The following is a 12842-nucleotide window of genomic DNA, read 5'->3' on the forward strand; positions in this document are numbered from 1 at the left end:
CTCTCCTAAATTTTCAAGACATCATGGTGGCTGTCACTGATTTGACCCACAACACCTGAAACATGTGACAGGTTTACACACACACTATTTGGAGGTTTGCAGAGAAGCATTAACAGACCAGTCGAGTTACTCACAATGGAGGGGAGGATGTGGCTGGGAAGATGAAGTCAACTATTGCCTCAGTTGGAAGCATCTGGACCAATCTTGTAAGCTCTTCTATCTAACATCATATACTCGGATATGTGCCAGTCCTGGTCCTATTGACACTTCTGTTGTCCCACCTGTCACAACAATGTACTGATCTGCCACCAGCCATGAAAGTTCCTTTTGTTTTGGACCTCATTTAACTAATGTCCTGATTGTGAAACCTTGTACACTATTTATTATGACCACGAGCTAATGGCCTCATCTGCATGATGTATATGTGTTTTTGTGTTGTCTCTTTTTTAAGACTTAACAAATGTTCTCCTTAAATTATATTGGAGATTGGGTCTTGTTTGGACCCGAAAACATATTTACAATTCCTGACCCTTTCAAACATATCAAGTCTGCTTGATATGTTTTGGACCTTCCCTTTGTATCAATAAGACCGTGATGCTAAAATACTTTCCATTTCCAATAACTAAAAACTAATTAATATTTCTTTTAAAAGTCTTTTCTATTGGCTTAAATAATTTATCATTCTTAAAGCTATGCAGGATATAATCTTTTTTTGTAATCTTCATAATACATATAGAATTTACAGTTATTATGATACATGGTTTCACCAAGATCATATTATCTTAAATAAAAACAGTACTGCATTGAATGGTGTCCATAAAGTCCCTGGAGGATACAGAGCTGGCCACAGGTGCCTCATTTCTCTGCACCCACACAGACTCAGACATACACCAGAAAGGCAGTTTAACAGCTTTGGTAAGTGGTGCTATAACAAAGCATGTAAATATTTCATTTAGGAATTTTTATCTCAGTTGATTTTTGATGCAATGCTAAGCCTTTCCCTTTTTTGGGCACCAATTAAACAAGCATGTAAATTTTCCTCATACATTAGTGATTGTAAGTAAACATTTGTCCACATTCTGGGATAATTTGGAGCATAAGGAAACACCTCCACTTATAAATTGCCTTTCTGTTCTCCAGTTTACCACTGCTCCTGGTACAATGTGGAGGAGATAATTACTTTGCTGTTATATTGTCAATTAAATAGTGTCCATGCTATTCATCTTAAAATAAAAATATTAATATATTTTCTTATTTGTTAGATGCTTCTCATCCAACATAAATTCTCAGCACAGCCAAATTTATTTAGACTGTTAATCAATACAAATATCTTATTGTCCAAATTAACAATTTCTCTGTGCATTCATAGAACTGGCATATATACAAAATCAAGGGTTTCAGATTCAAAACGTTTAGCTTTGCAGCTGTGCTTCTGTTAAAATATTTTCTTTCATAAGACATAGTAATGATTCAGTAAGGTCCCGAGTCCTGGTGACTCCATGTACATTGGGAAAATGCTGTCCAGTCATGGTGTTCCAATGCCCTGCTGTCAATTGGACTATGGTGACACATAGGGTTTTCATGGTTGATTTTTGGAAGTAGATCACCAGGCCTTTCTTCTTAGTCTGACAATCTAGAACCTCCACTGAAACATGTGTAACATCATAGCACACGTAAACCTCTGCTGACTGATGGACATTGTCCAAGAATAAACCTAGGTATCTCATATATTACCCACCATCATCCTCTTGATTCCACTCGGGGCAGAATAAAACTTACTCGATAGAGCAACAGTTCTCAACCTGTGGGTCACGACCCCTTTGGGGGGGTTGAATGACCCTGTCACAGGGGTCACCCAATTCATAACAGGAGCAAAATAACAGTTATGAAGTAGCAATGAAAATAATTGTATGGTTGGGGGTCACCACCACACGAGGAACTGTCTGAAAGGGTCGCGGCATTAGGAAGTTTAAGAACCACTGCCATAGAGTTTGCTGAAGTCCATGGCCTCTTCTTTCTCCCAAGGAGTGGCTCGTGAGTTTGAACTGATGACCTTTTCCTTAGCTTTCTCATGATGAAAGTGAGAATGCTACCACTGAACCATCACTAGCCCCTTAAATAACAGTCATTATAGAAGAGAAGATGGCAAGAGTTCGTCTCACATACGCTGGACGTGTTATCAGGAGGGTCTTTTCCTTGGAGAAACGCACCTGCTTGGTAAACCAGAGGGTTTGTGAAAAAGAGGAAGACCCCCACAGTGCCTGCAGCAATGAACTCGCACATCACATTGATCGTGAGAATCGGGTACAACCTGACAATGTTTGGTTCTTTTGTACCTGGGTCACTATGAATCAGAGCAAACTCATCGGCACCTAATAACTACAATACTAAGCAGTTTCTGCACCACCAGTAGGTTGTGCATTAGGCTGCTAACAGCAAGGTTGGCCGTTGAAACACGGTAAAAAGATGAGGTTTTCTACTCCCACAAAAAGTTACACTCATGGAGCCCTTGGGGACAGTTCTCACCTGCACTGTAGGATCGCCTTGGAGTCAGAATTGACTGCATCACAGGGAGTTTTTTACATAGACTCTCTAAATGCTTAAAAATAGTACCCCCAGTCCCACCCTCACCCTTGTAATTCTAGAGACCAGGATTTGTTCCTAGCATTAGCTTTTTTCTATTGTTTTAGCTTGTGTTTTAATTATTTTTTATTTTTATCTTGTGTTTTTTGTTTCTTTTCAAAGTTCAGTTTAAGGCTCAATGAAATGCAACCATGATACTGTTTTTTCTTTACTGAGCCAAAACCCCAAACCAAGCCATCATTTAAAAATCTTCACCAGTGTCTAACACATAATAAATATTACTGAGTGGATATATGCAAATGTTCAAAAGTTATCATAAAAATTACCAAGCTTCATTGAAAAGGTAAAATTAAGCAAGCAAACAAAGAGAAAAGCTATTCAAAGTCTCTGCTATTTAGTCCATGCTGATTCATAGTTGTCTATAGGGCAGGGTGGAAATGCCCCCGTGAGTTTCAAAAATGATATATTTTTACCGGAGTAGAAACCCCGTCTTTGTTCCGAACAGCCGCTGGTGGTTTCGAAATGTTGACCTTGCAGGTATCAGCACACCCCCATGTCTCCCCGCAAACAGGGGGGTAATACTAAATAATTTACCACTTTTCACGGTGGTCATTTTCACTTCGTACAGAAGGGGGAGCCAAAGACATATTTATCTACTGCCTGGGAGTCTTCCATGAACCAAAACAAAGCAACAACCCAATTTTTTTCCCTCTCTTACAATTTCTTTTTCTGTAACCTCACAACAAGATCCACTTATAAAATGATTTTAAAAAAAAAAAGAACATAAATGTGGGCCTACAGAAATGAGTTCAACTTTTACCCAAGTAGAGTAGAGCTTTTGATCCTGAACTCTCTCTCAAGGATGGCAGGATGCTAAATAAATAGGAAGTAAATTTCAGATGAGTGAATCCTGGGCAATTATGAAGCAAATGATCAGACCTCAGAAGTACATCTGTTGAAAAAAATAACTTTAACACAAGCTGGTAATGTAACATGAAATCGTTGAAGGAAATGTGGTCCATTAATACACAATAAAGTCAGCCAGAAAATGCCTGACTTTGCCAATTTGAGGGAAACCACTTCTAGATTTTCATACTATTTAGCTTCAAATTAACTGTTGCTCCTTTCTAGGTGCCCAGTCAATACTAGATAAAATGGAATTTTGGTGCATAGATAGGAAATTCACTATTATTATACTAATGCAAAGAAATCCATATGACAAGGCTAACTCTTTCCATTACAAAACCATCCTAGACCCTCCCTTGTCTTAGATAAAACTTTTTTCTTCTTCTAGAATTTCCTTTAAGTTTCCCTGAAGAGATTACAGAGTTGTACAATCTTCAAATAGAAGTTTTCTAATGCCCCTGTTTTCTCCTTCAAATCACCTTTGTCTTTATGGCTTACAGTCTCAAAACAGGTATATGGTCCTGTTTTCTAAGTTAATGACTCACCGAATTCCCAAATGTTAGAAAACTTTATCTAGAGATGTGTCAGTTCTCCATGTCAAAATGAAATGATATTTGTTTCTTCAAACTAGTTCTTCTTCTTTCATTCTTCAGTTTTTGTTTGTAACATTACAAGTTTTCTGATCAAAACTCCAAAATCAGTTCAGTTTCACAGCTCTCTCTCTTTCTCTCTCTCTCTCTCTCTCTCTCTCTCTCTCTCTCTCTCTCTCTCGTCCTTCCTATCCCGGTCTCAGCCATCAATTTCTATTCCTTCTACTTCTCCTGCCTTTGCTTCCTTTTCCACTCATAGTAGCCCTTACTATGAAGAAAAAAAAGCTCCATTTTCACTGCCATCAAGTTGATTCCAGTGCACAGCAACCCTGCAGGGCAGAGTAGAACTACACTTTGTGGTTTCAGAGGTGTAGATAAATCTGCATTGAAGCAGAAAGCCTCATCTCTCTCCATGAGAACAAGTTTTTGGTTTCTCAACTGCTGAACTGTGGATACCAGTCCAGTGCATACCCCACTGAGACATGAGGGCTCCCTGGATTCTATTCCACTCAAACACAATGAACAGCAACAGCGCCAGGCCTCAGGTTCCTATAAGTCAGACTTCGATCACTATACACCCCTTGGACTACTTACTCCCTAATTGACCAAACCAACTGTGGGGAAATCAGTTCTGCCACCTGATGCCTCCATGCTTGTTAGAAAACAATTGTGCTCCATCGAGCTTTGAGCTTTCCCAGGCTGGTTTTTCAGAAGTAGATGCCAATGCAGTCCTCAGTTGGATTCAAACTGCTCAATCTTTTCATTATCAGCCAAGAGAGCCAACCATTTGTACCACACAGAGACTCCTCCTTACCTGCAACCATCAACAACACTTCAATGTTGATGTTCTGCATTGAAGGTAAAAGAACCCATTTGAATTTACGTGGGACTGGCATTAAACACTGCTGTGGAGTTGATGCTGACTCAGAATGACTCTGTGACAGGGCAGAACAGAACTGAGGGTCTCTGTGAATTTCCAAGACTCTAACTCTTTAGGGGAGTAGGAAAGCACCAGCTTGCTCCTCTGGAGAAGCTGGTGGTTTCGAACTGTTGACCTTTTGAATTGCAGCCCAGTGCATAAGTATAATACCATCCAAGCTCTATGTTGGGCTGCTAACCACAAAGTCAGCTGTTGGAAACTCTCAACCAGCTCCGCTGGAGAAAGATGAGACTTTCTACTCCCTTAATCGGTTACAGTCTCGGAAACTCCCAGGGGCAGTTCCGCCCTGTCCTATAGCATCTATGAGTCACAATCAACTCAATGGCTATGAGTTTGGGTTGCTGCTGCTGTTGTTGTTGTTGTTTTTGTCTGGCACTTGAAGTCCTTAAAAATTAGTAGATTTGTCTTTGAGAATCCCAGAGATCAGTATTTTGAAACCAAGGCAAAAATTGCAAAAGTGTCATGGGTTTTATTCAAAAGTGCTTCTTTCGTACAACTGTTCTTGAAGTGATTGAGCCATTGAGTTGTATGATATATACGCTATGTGCCAATAAGACTGTTTTTAATTTTTTTAAGTGCTTCTCTAAACTCTGCAAAAAATTATTCAATCTTCACTATGTTGTTAGTTCACGGTTTTCACTACACAGAACCACTTGGATCAAATAGATTCTCAAAGCCTGGCCTATGGTGATGCCTGAAGATAGACATCCTGCCGTTGATAGGCATTCCGAATGAGTGATCAGCGTTCCTGAGAAAATCAGACTATCTGCTCCTATTTCCCCCCAAATGGCATTGTGCTTGGTAAAGTAAAGGGCGAACAAAAAAAGAAGATCTGGCAACACTTGTTTTACTGTACCTGTGGTCGATATGGGTCCGAACCAACCCCACATCAACTAACAGCTACCCTTTCCTCTGCACATAGACAAGGTCTGACAATCAGAGAACACAGTTATTGAGAAATTGGTGCTTCTATCCACAAACTAGCATTGGTATTTCTGAGACTCTGAGAAAAAAATAAGGCATTTAAAAAACCTTTGCCACAATGTGACCTTCAGACAGAAACAAGCTTTTACTCTCAGGTAAATAGGACACTTTAAAAATAATGATATTTTTTGTTAAAATGTTAAGTCGCCAGCACTGCTGGAGTATGAAGTATAAGAGGCATTATTATTAGTCATTTGAGAGAAAGTTGTGTCGCCACTGTGCCAGCAGGGAAGCCAGTCACACCAACCCAGCTCCCCTGGAGCATCATTGCTCACAGGGCCACATTCTGGTGCCATCAGGAAGAGAAGGCCACAAGGGAAATCTTCATCTTCAATGAATTATAATCGTATTAGAAATGGAAGACACAGTACATTCTATTAAGAAAACAAGTGGATTGGTGATTTATGGTGTAACTAATCCTTTTGCTCAGAAGGAGCCCTGGGTGGAGTAATGGGTTATGCACAGGGTTGTTACCAGAAGGTCTGCCATTCAAACCCACCACCAGCAAGCTGCTTTGTGGGAGAAAGATGAGACTTCCTGCTCCAGTAACGAATGACTTGCACTCTTGGAAACTCAAGGGGGCAGCCCTGCCTTGCCCTATAGGTTCACTATGAGTCAGAATTGACTTGATGACACTGCACTTTTTGTTTGTTTGTTTGCTTGCTTGCTTTTGCTTCAGAAAATGGTGCAAGAAATATCCATGAATAATGTGTTTTGGCACAAAGAAACGACTTAGTTTTATTTCTAATTGCTCATACAGGCCAAATTTGCAAACAGTAGTAGAATATTTACATATAAGTATTCTTTTAGAGATTTACGAAAATACATTTTAAAATAAATGCAGTTTTGCTTCAAAAATCCTATGATAGAAAGAGAATTATAACTTTCTTTCATACTACTAATTCTGAATTAGAACCTGAAGCATCAAATGGATAATATCAGCAATAATAGTACTTGATAGATAATTTCACAAAAGTAAACTAAGTACCTTGTTAAATTAGGTATATACTTTTTTATGGAGAACACAAATTTTGTTAATAATGAAAACAGTAAATCATGTATTCATGGATATATGAGAAATCCAATGAAATAAGCTTTAGTTAATGCTAAAGAAATACACTCTTTTGAAGAAAATGACAATATAACTACAATACCAAGAGCAATATTTACAGGTTGCTGAGTTTAAAGGCTTGGAAATCAGATTACAATGTTTATTTCCACGGTATTTTTTAAAATTCTTCCTTAGCCTAAAGAGACACATGTCTTTGGGAAATGTACAGCCAGAAAATGAAAGCACAAAATCATGTACTAAAACGATAACATTTTCAGAAGATGTCTTACTAATCACTTCAGTGAAAATGAACTTATGAAGAGTATTTCCAATGAAATAATTGCCGTTCTACCTTTCTCTAGTATTGGAACAGTGAGAAAAGGGTTAGGAAAATGATGGCTGTTGAGTTTGCTTAGTTTCGAAGAATAATGGCCACGAGGTTTCCCTGTCCACTCGCAGGCACATCATGGAAGCCTGTTTATGGGAAATTGTCCTTCCGCAGCCTTCTGCCTGGCACTGAGGAGGCCTTGAAGGAGCAGCCCTGTCTAAGACTCTGGTCACTCTCCACCCTGGGCAGAGTCCTGGAAAGGAAGAGCCACAGAAGGGGCAGAGAAGCACATAAAGATTGTTATGCAGCTTGACCGTCCTTGAGCAGGAAGCTCTCCCGCTGAGTTCTACAGATGGAGGTGATCTAAGGAGGGAGGACGGATCATGTTCGAACTCACCCAATGCCAACTTTTGCTTACATTTGATAGAAATAGATCAGCCTGCTCCCTGCAAAATATTTAATTTTTACTGTGTTGATCTGTATTTGTCCAAGATCATATAATACATTTTCAACTGCCTGGAGATCTGGTAGAGATTAGAAATTGATATATCATGGTTAAACAACACTGACTACACACACACACACACACACACACACACACACACGAGAGAAGTTTTGAAAAGTTCATGGGAAAATGGAATTAAAAAATAATGGAATTTTTCCACGAAAACTTGGAAACCAGCTCATATGTACGCTTTTGCTAAACTGCAGGGAAAAGTAAAAACATCTTAAGTGTCAAAGGATTCCTACGGAAAGGCTGGCTAGTCAGCCACAAAGAGGCACTTTTGAAATATCCCTGACCCATCCTCACCATTTCCTTTGTTAATTGTCTCTCCTTAGGAGAAAAGCGATTACATCAGCCACCAGGTCACTCACACCCACACACCTTGGCCAATATGAAGCAAGTTTGCACGTCCTAATTTCTTTGCCAACGCTTTTTATGGACTACGAAGTACTTTTATTTTAGAAAAGGTAGCAACTTTCCTTTTTTTTTTTTCTTCCCCCCCTTTTTTTTAACTCCCTAGAATTTTTGGTGAAACAAGGAATAAAATCCGCCCCCCTGGCTGTCTGTTAAGGAGTAACTCCCTGTCGGGACACTCACGTCTCTATTTAATGCTATGTGGCTTTATTCTTGTCAGCAAATTTGCACCGCAACATTATCTCCACCTCGCTCCTCCAGCGCGGCTGCTCTCCCCACCCTCCACGCTCACCAGCCTCCAGGGCTCTCCTCCCGCCTCCCTCTTTTCCCCTCCTCTTTTTTTCCCTAGCCCCTCCTTCTAGTTGAGTCAGTGGCTTGAAACTTTTAAAAGCTCCGTGCTCCAAGTTAGAAAAAAGCTTTTACGAGATATCAGCACTTTTCTTTCATTAGAGGGAAGAAGTGAGGAAAGGACCAGACAGCAGCAGACTTTTAAACTTTAAATAGACAGGTCTGAGCGCCGGGCCGTAAGTTGCTCCTTCTTCTTCCTCTTGCAAGGAGTTCACTCACTGGGGGTGCCTACTTCACTTCTTGGAGAAAGTAAGTTAAACAACACTTTACCTACGCTTTTCTTCTGCTCGAAGTAAGACTTTTCTAACGTTTTCAAATAGGATGAAAAAGTAACTTTGACGTCCGACACCTCTCAAGAGTAGAATGAACTTGAAAATGTTTCTGTAGTAGTTTTAACGACAAAAATTGTACTGAATTTGTGTTCTGACTCTTAAAAGGTTTCTATTAATGATGGCACAGGTAAGATTAGGGTCACATCTTTCTGATTAGAAGAAAACTAGTTTGCTGGATATTCCTTATACTTCATTCCGGCATATATGGTCCCCAAGTGTAAAATGTTGCTTTTTCTTCCTTTTTTTGTAATTAGTAATAGTCTTAGGAACTCTAAATGTTTGGGGGTCGGGGGCCTGGGCTGGAACGTTGTCTGACGTCTCGCCAACGCCAGTGTACGTTTGCTCAGCGTACTTCCTATAGCAGGCTGAACTTGGTGCTTTTTCGGATGGAAATCCAGATCCGGTCTTCCTTAGCCTCGCAACGTGAACTTCTTCTCCACCGAGTGCTTTGTTAAAACTCTGTGGTTCCCGGGCTCCACGTGGTCGCTGCTGAGGATTGTCCCCAGTAAAACAAAACGGTTTTAAGACCAGTTTAAGATTCAGAGTTGGGCTCGTAAGGTTTTTCACACTGTCTGTAGACGTGGTGTTGGCAAAAGCCCCGTGCAAAGACCGAGACCCTCGGGAAGGGAAGCTCTCGCCCGACCACGTTGGCAATTCTGGGGAAGGATCCCGGAAAAGAGTGGCGGTTTCGTCCCGGTGCCGGTACCAAACCCTCTCCGAGGACCCGAGAACAGGGCGAACGGGGTTCATCCCCCGCGGAGGGGGCTGACCCCCCCAGCCTCGGTGCCCCGTCTGCCGAACCCGTGGCCAGCTGGAGAGCCCTGGGGGATTTCTTAGAAGTTAGAGTTGCTAGAGAGCCTGCCAGTAAGCGAAATGAATACAGATTTATTTTTAAAATGGTAAAATCTGAATGGTAACCCAGTCGGTTAACCAGAAATGCAGCCATGGGTTTTGTGCCTGGAAAGGATTTTCTGTGTTCTGTTGAGATCCACAGAGTCAAGTAGTTCGTTAAAACTCTGGGCATGACCCCGAAGTTGGAAGTATTTACCCCAGAGAACGCTGAAAAGCACCAGAAAAGCCAGGCGTTGGCAGCGGCAGGCGCTGGGCGCCTCCGCCGGGTTCTCCCTGGGCTCCCCACGCTGCCTAAACCTCCGGAGGGTTTATTATTATTCTTTTTTAAAGGTATTTGCTGAGAGGTGTTCGTTCAAATCTAGGCCAGTCCGCTGGAGCGCAGACCGGAGCTCCCGGTGGAAAAGGAAGCAGGGGTGGGGTGAGGAGAGCGCCCAGGCGGAGGTGGGCTGCGTGCCCAGTGGTAAAAGAGGAGTCAGTCTCGTTCCCCATCCCTCACTCCAACCACGCTGTCCTTTTCTTCCCTTGCGCTTCCCGGACCCTGGGATATTTGTGTTAGGAAGGGAAACGTTAGTGCCTTGGGAATTACAGAGCTTAAATTCCGCTTGTAGGTATCCTGAAAGTTCCCAGAACTTTCCAAGGGGACAGATGGGCGGGCGGGGGGAGGGAAATAAGAACGAACCCTTAATAAAATGAGTCGAGAGAGAGCACTGTGTTGTTCAAAGGCAAGTCAGGGTGTGATTCAGGGTTTGAAACTCAGGCAAGGAGTTGTAAGCATTGGCCGGGCCACGTATGACCTCTGGGTTACCCAAGAAATGTGGCATCTCTACTTGAGGACATCTGGGCTCAATGCTCGCCATCGGGTTGATCCCAACTCGGAGTGAGTCAATAGGATAGGATGGCGGAATCGCCTCCGTGGCTTTCCGAGACGGTCACACCTCCCACTTTCTCCCAGAGACATCAGCTAGGTCGTCAGATTGTGCACTGGCCTTGAGCACAAATTGTGCAAATGTGTGCTTAAGTACCGATTGTGCCTTCACCTTCACAAGGACAGAGGCCAGTGAGGTGGGAGGAGGCGAAGGAAGTGGTGAAGTGGCAAGACTTGTGTTTGAAGGTGGGTTGAGCTTCTTTTTCTTTATGAATTAAGTAAGGAGAGGAACAATGCCCGGTTTACCTTAGGGAAATTGGGCACACTTAAAAGCCAGTCGTGAAGGTCCTCATGACATTTTAAAGAGGAAATGATAAGGGTTTAAAGGAAATCTACTTTTCTTTAAAGGATTGCTGGGAATTAAAAACAACAACCAAAATCCCCCAACCAAACTCACTGCCCTTGAGTCAATTTTACACACAGTGACCCCATGGCACGCGACAGATAAAACACAGTTCTTGTGGCTTCAGGAGATGTAACTATGTACAGGAGCAGAAAGCCTTATTTTTCTCTCATGGAGCAGCTGGTGGTTTCAAACTGCTGACCTTGTGGTTAGCAGCCTAACTCCACCACCCAGGCTGGAGATAAGAGTTTGTGCTAATGCAGTGAAAATCTCATTAAACTAAGCCACCCTTGAAAATGAAATATGCCAAATTGGTAGATGGGCTAAAAGTGGTTAATCAAAATGATAAAGACAAAAACAAGCAAAAAACAATCATACCATACCAAGGACAAGAAAGTGTTCTGTTTTGACATTTGCTGAGTTTGGTATTAGGGAATGTAGTCGTTACTTGCCCTCTGCTTGGAAAAATCCAGTGGTAGTGTTTTGCTTCCACTCTTTTTTTTTTTTTTAAGTACCTTTTTAACATCTGGGTGGCTTATCTGCTCAGTTCGGATTCTTTACAGCTGTGAGTCCAGGAGCTCAGGAAGGAAGATGGTCGGCAGCAATCATCTGCAAGGGTGTGGCTTCTGGCACAGTGTTTTCTAAATATTGATTCCCTCGGAGGAGGGAAAACGTGCACTCCTTTTCCTTTCTTTTAAAATATTCAGAGGTATGGTGAGCCTTCTAGTTTTTATGTATGACACCCTACTGGAGTGAGTGGTTAGAACAGAAAGTCACCAGTGATTAATACCTTCAGCTCCACCTTTCCTGTTGCTCTGTCTTCCCTCTGAGATTCTGAGCTGTTGGAATACATGCGTGGGAGCTTATTCACAAATAGGCCAATTCAGTGCTGCAGAGAAAAGTGGTGACTTAATGTTTATGATTAAAGTTGATATTCAATATGAATAAAGCTGAAGGGGGAAATCACCAGTGTTTGCCCTGTTTCTTTTCTTTTTGTTTTTAACTCTTGATAACTAGAGTTTGCCTAACTGCCTAAATTCACCACCCTGGGTCTATATCTGTACAAATATCATAGTTTTCTTATGCAAATTTCCCTACCTTTCTGAATAATTTCTAGAAACTGTATGCTTCCATGAATCACTGAAAATTCATGTTAATAAAGAAAGTGATTTTTTTTACAGTATTTTCTATGGGCCAAATTTATTCTAAAGAATATAATTTTTGAGAAAAAAAAATAATATAATTTTTGTCCACAATTCATGATTTGAGAAGGTGCCTGCAAAAAGAAAAAGAAATAGAAACATGAAAAGTCCTTTTCATGTGTTTTTTTGGGGGAGGGGGGGTTATCCCTGTCAATTAAAAAAGCCTTTCTTCCCGTAAAACTATTATGGGATTACCAAACTAGCAGTATTATTATAATTATTGTTATTTGGAAACTAATTTTGATCACCGTTAATAAATGGCTCATCATTCCTATTGTGTTAAGGAAAAGATACCAAAATTAGAAAACTAATGACCTATAGCTTTCAAAGTTATAGCTATACTTTATTGATTTATTATAAGAGCTTCACATCTGTGAACTATCTCATGCAATGCTCATTGAAGAAAATAGACTGTGTCTAGTCAGTGCACTTGTGCGGGTCCTACTAGTATGTTTATATGATGACAAAAAAACCAGTCAAGTTGGTGATGAAGGTAGAGTGGAAAACATCAATAACTAATGAAAAACAGTGTTTTGTTT

At 41.0% G+C, this 12842-nt stretch overlaps 1 protein-coding gene across 1 annotated transcript in view; it reads left to right on the forward strand.

Annotated features, from left to right (window-relative positions):
• The first annotated feature begins 8705 nt into the window (after nt 1–8705).
• GJA1 (gap junction protein alpha 1) overlaps nt 8706–12842 on the forward strand; it is a 13976-nt gene continuing 9839 nt past the window's right edge. Inside the window, exon 1 of the mRNA XM_045294469.1 lies at nt 8706–8898. The gene's annotated coding sequence lies outside the window, so the exon portion shown is untranslated. The remainder of the gene's footprint in view (nt 8899–12842) is intronic.

This window comes from Echinops telfairi, unplaced genomic scaffold, assembly GCF_000313985.2.
Source record: "Echinops telfairi isolate 266 unplaced genomic scaffold, ASM31398v2 ScPeMD7_3533;HRSCAF=4204_0, whole genome shotgun sequence".
NCBI lineage: Eukaryota > Metazoa > Chordata > Mammalia > Afrosoricida > Tenrecidae > Echinops > Echinops telfairi.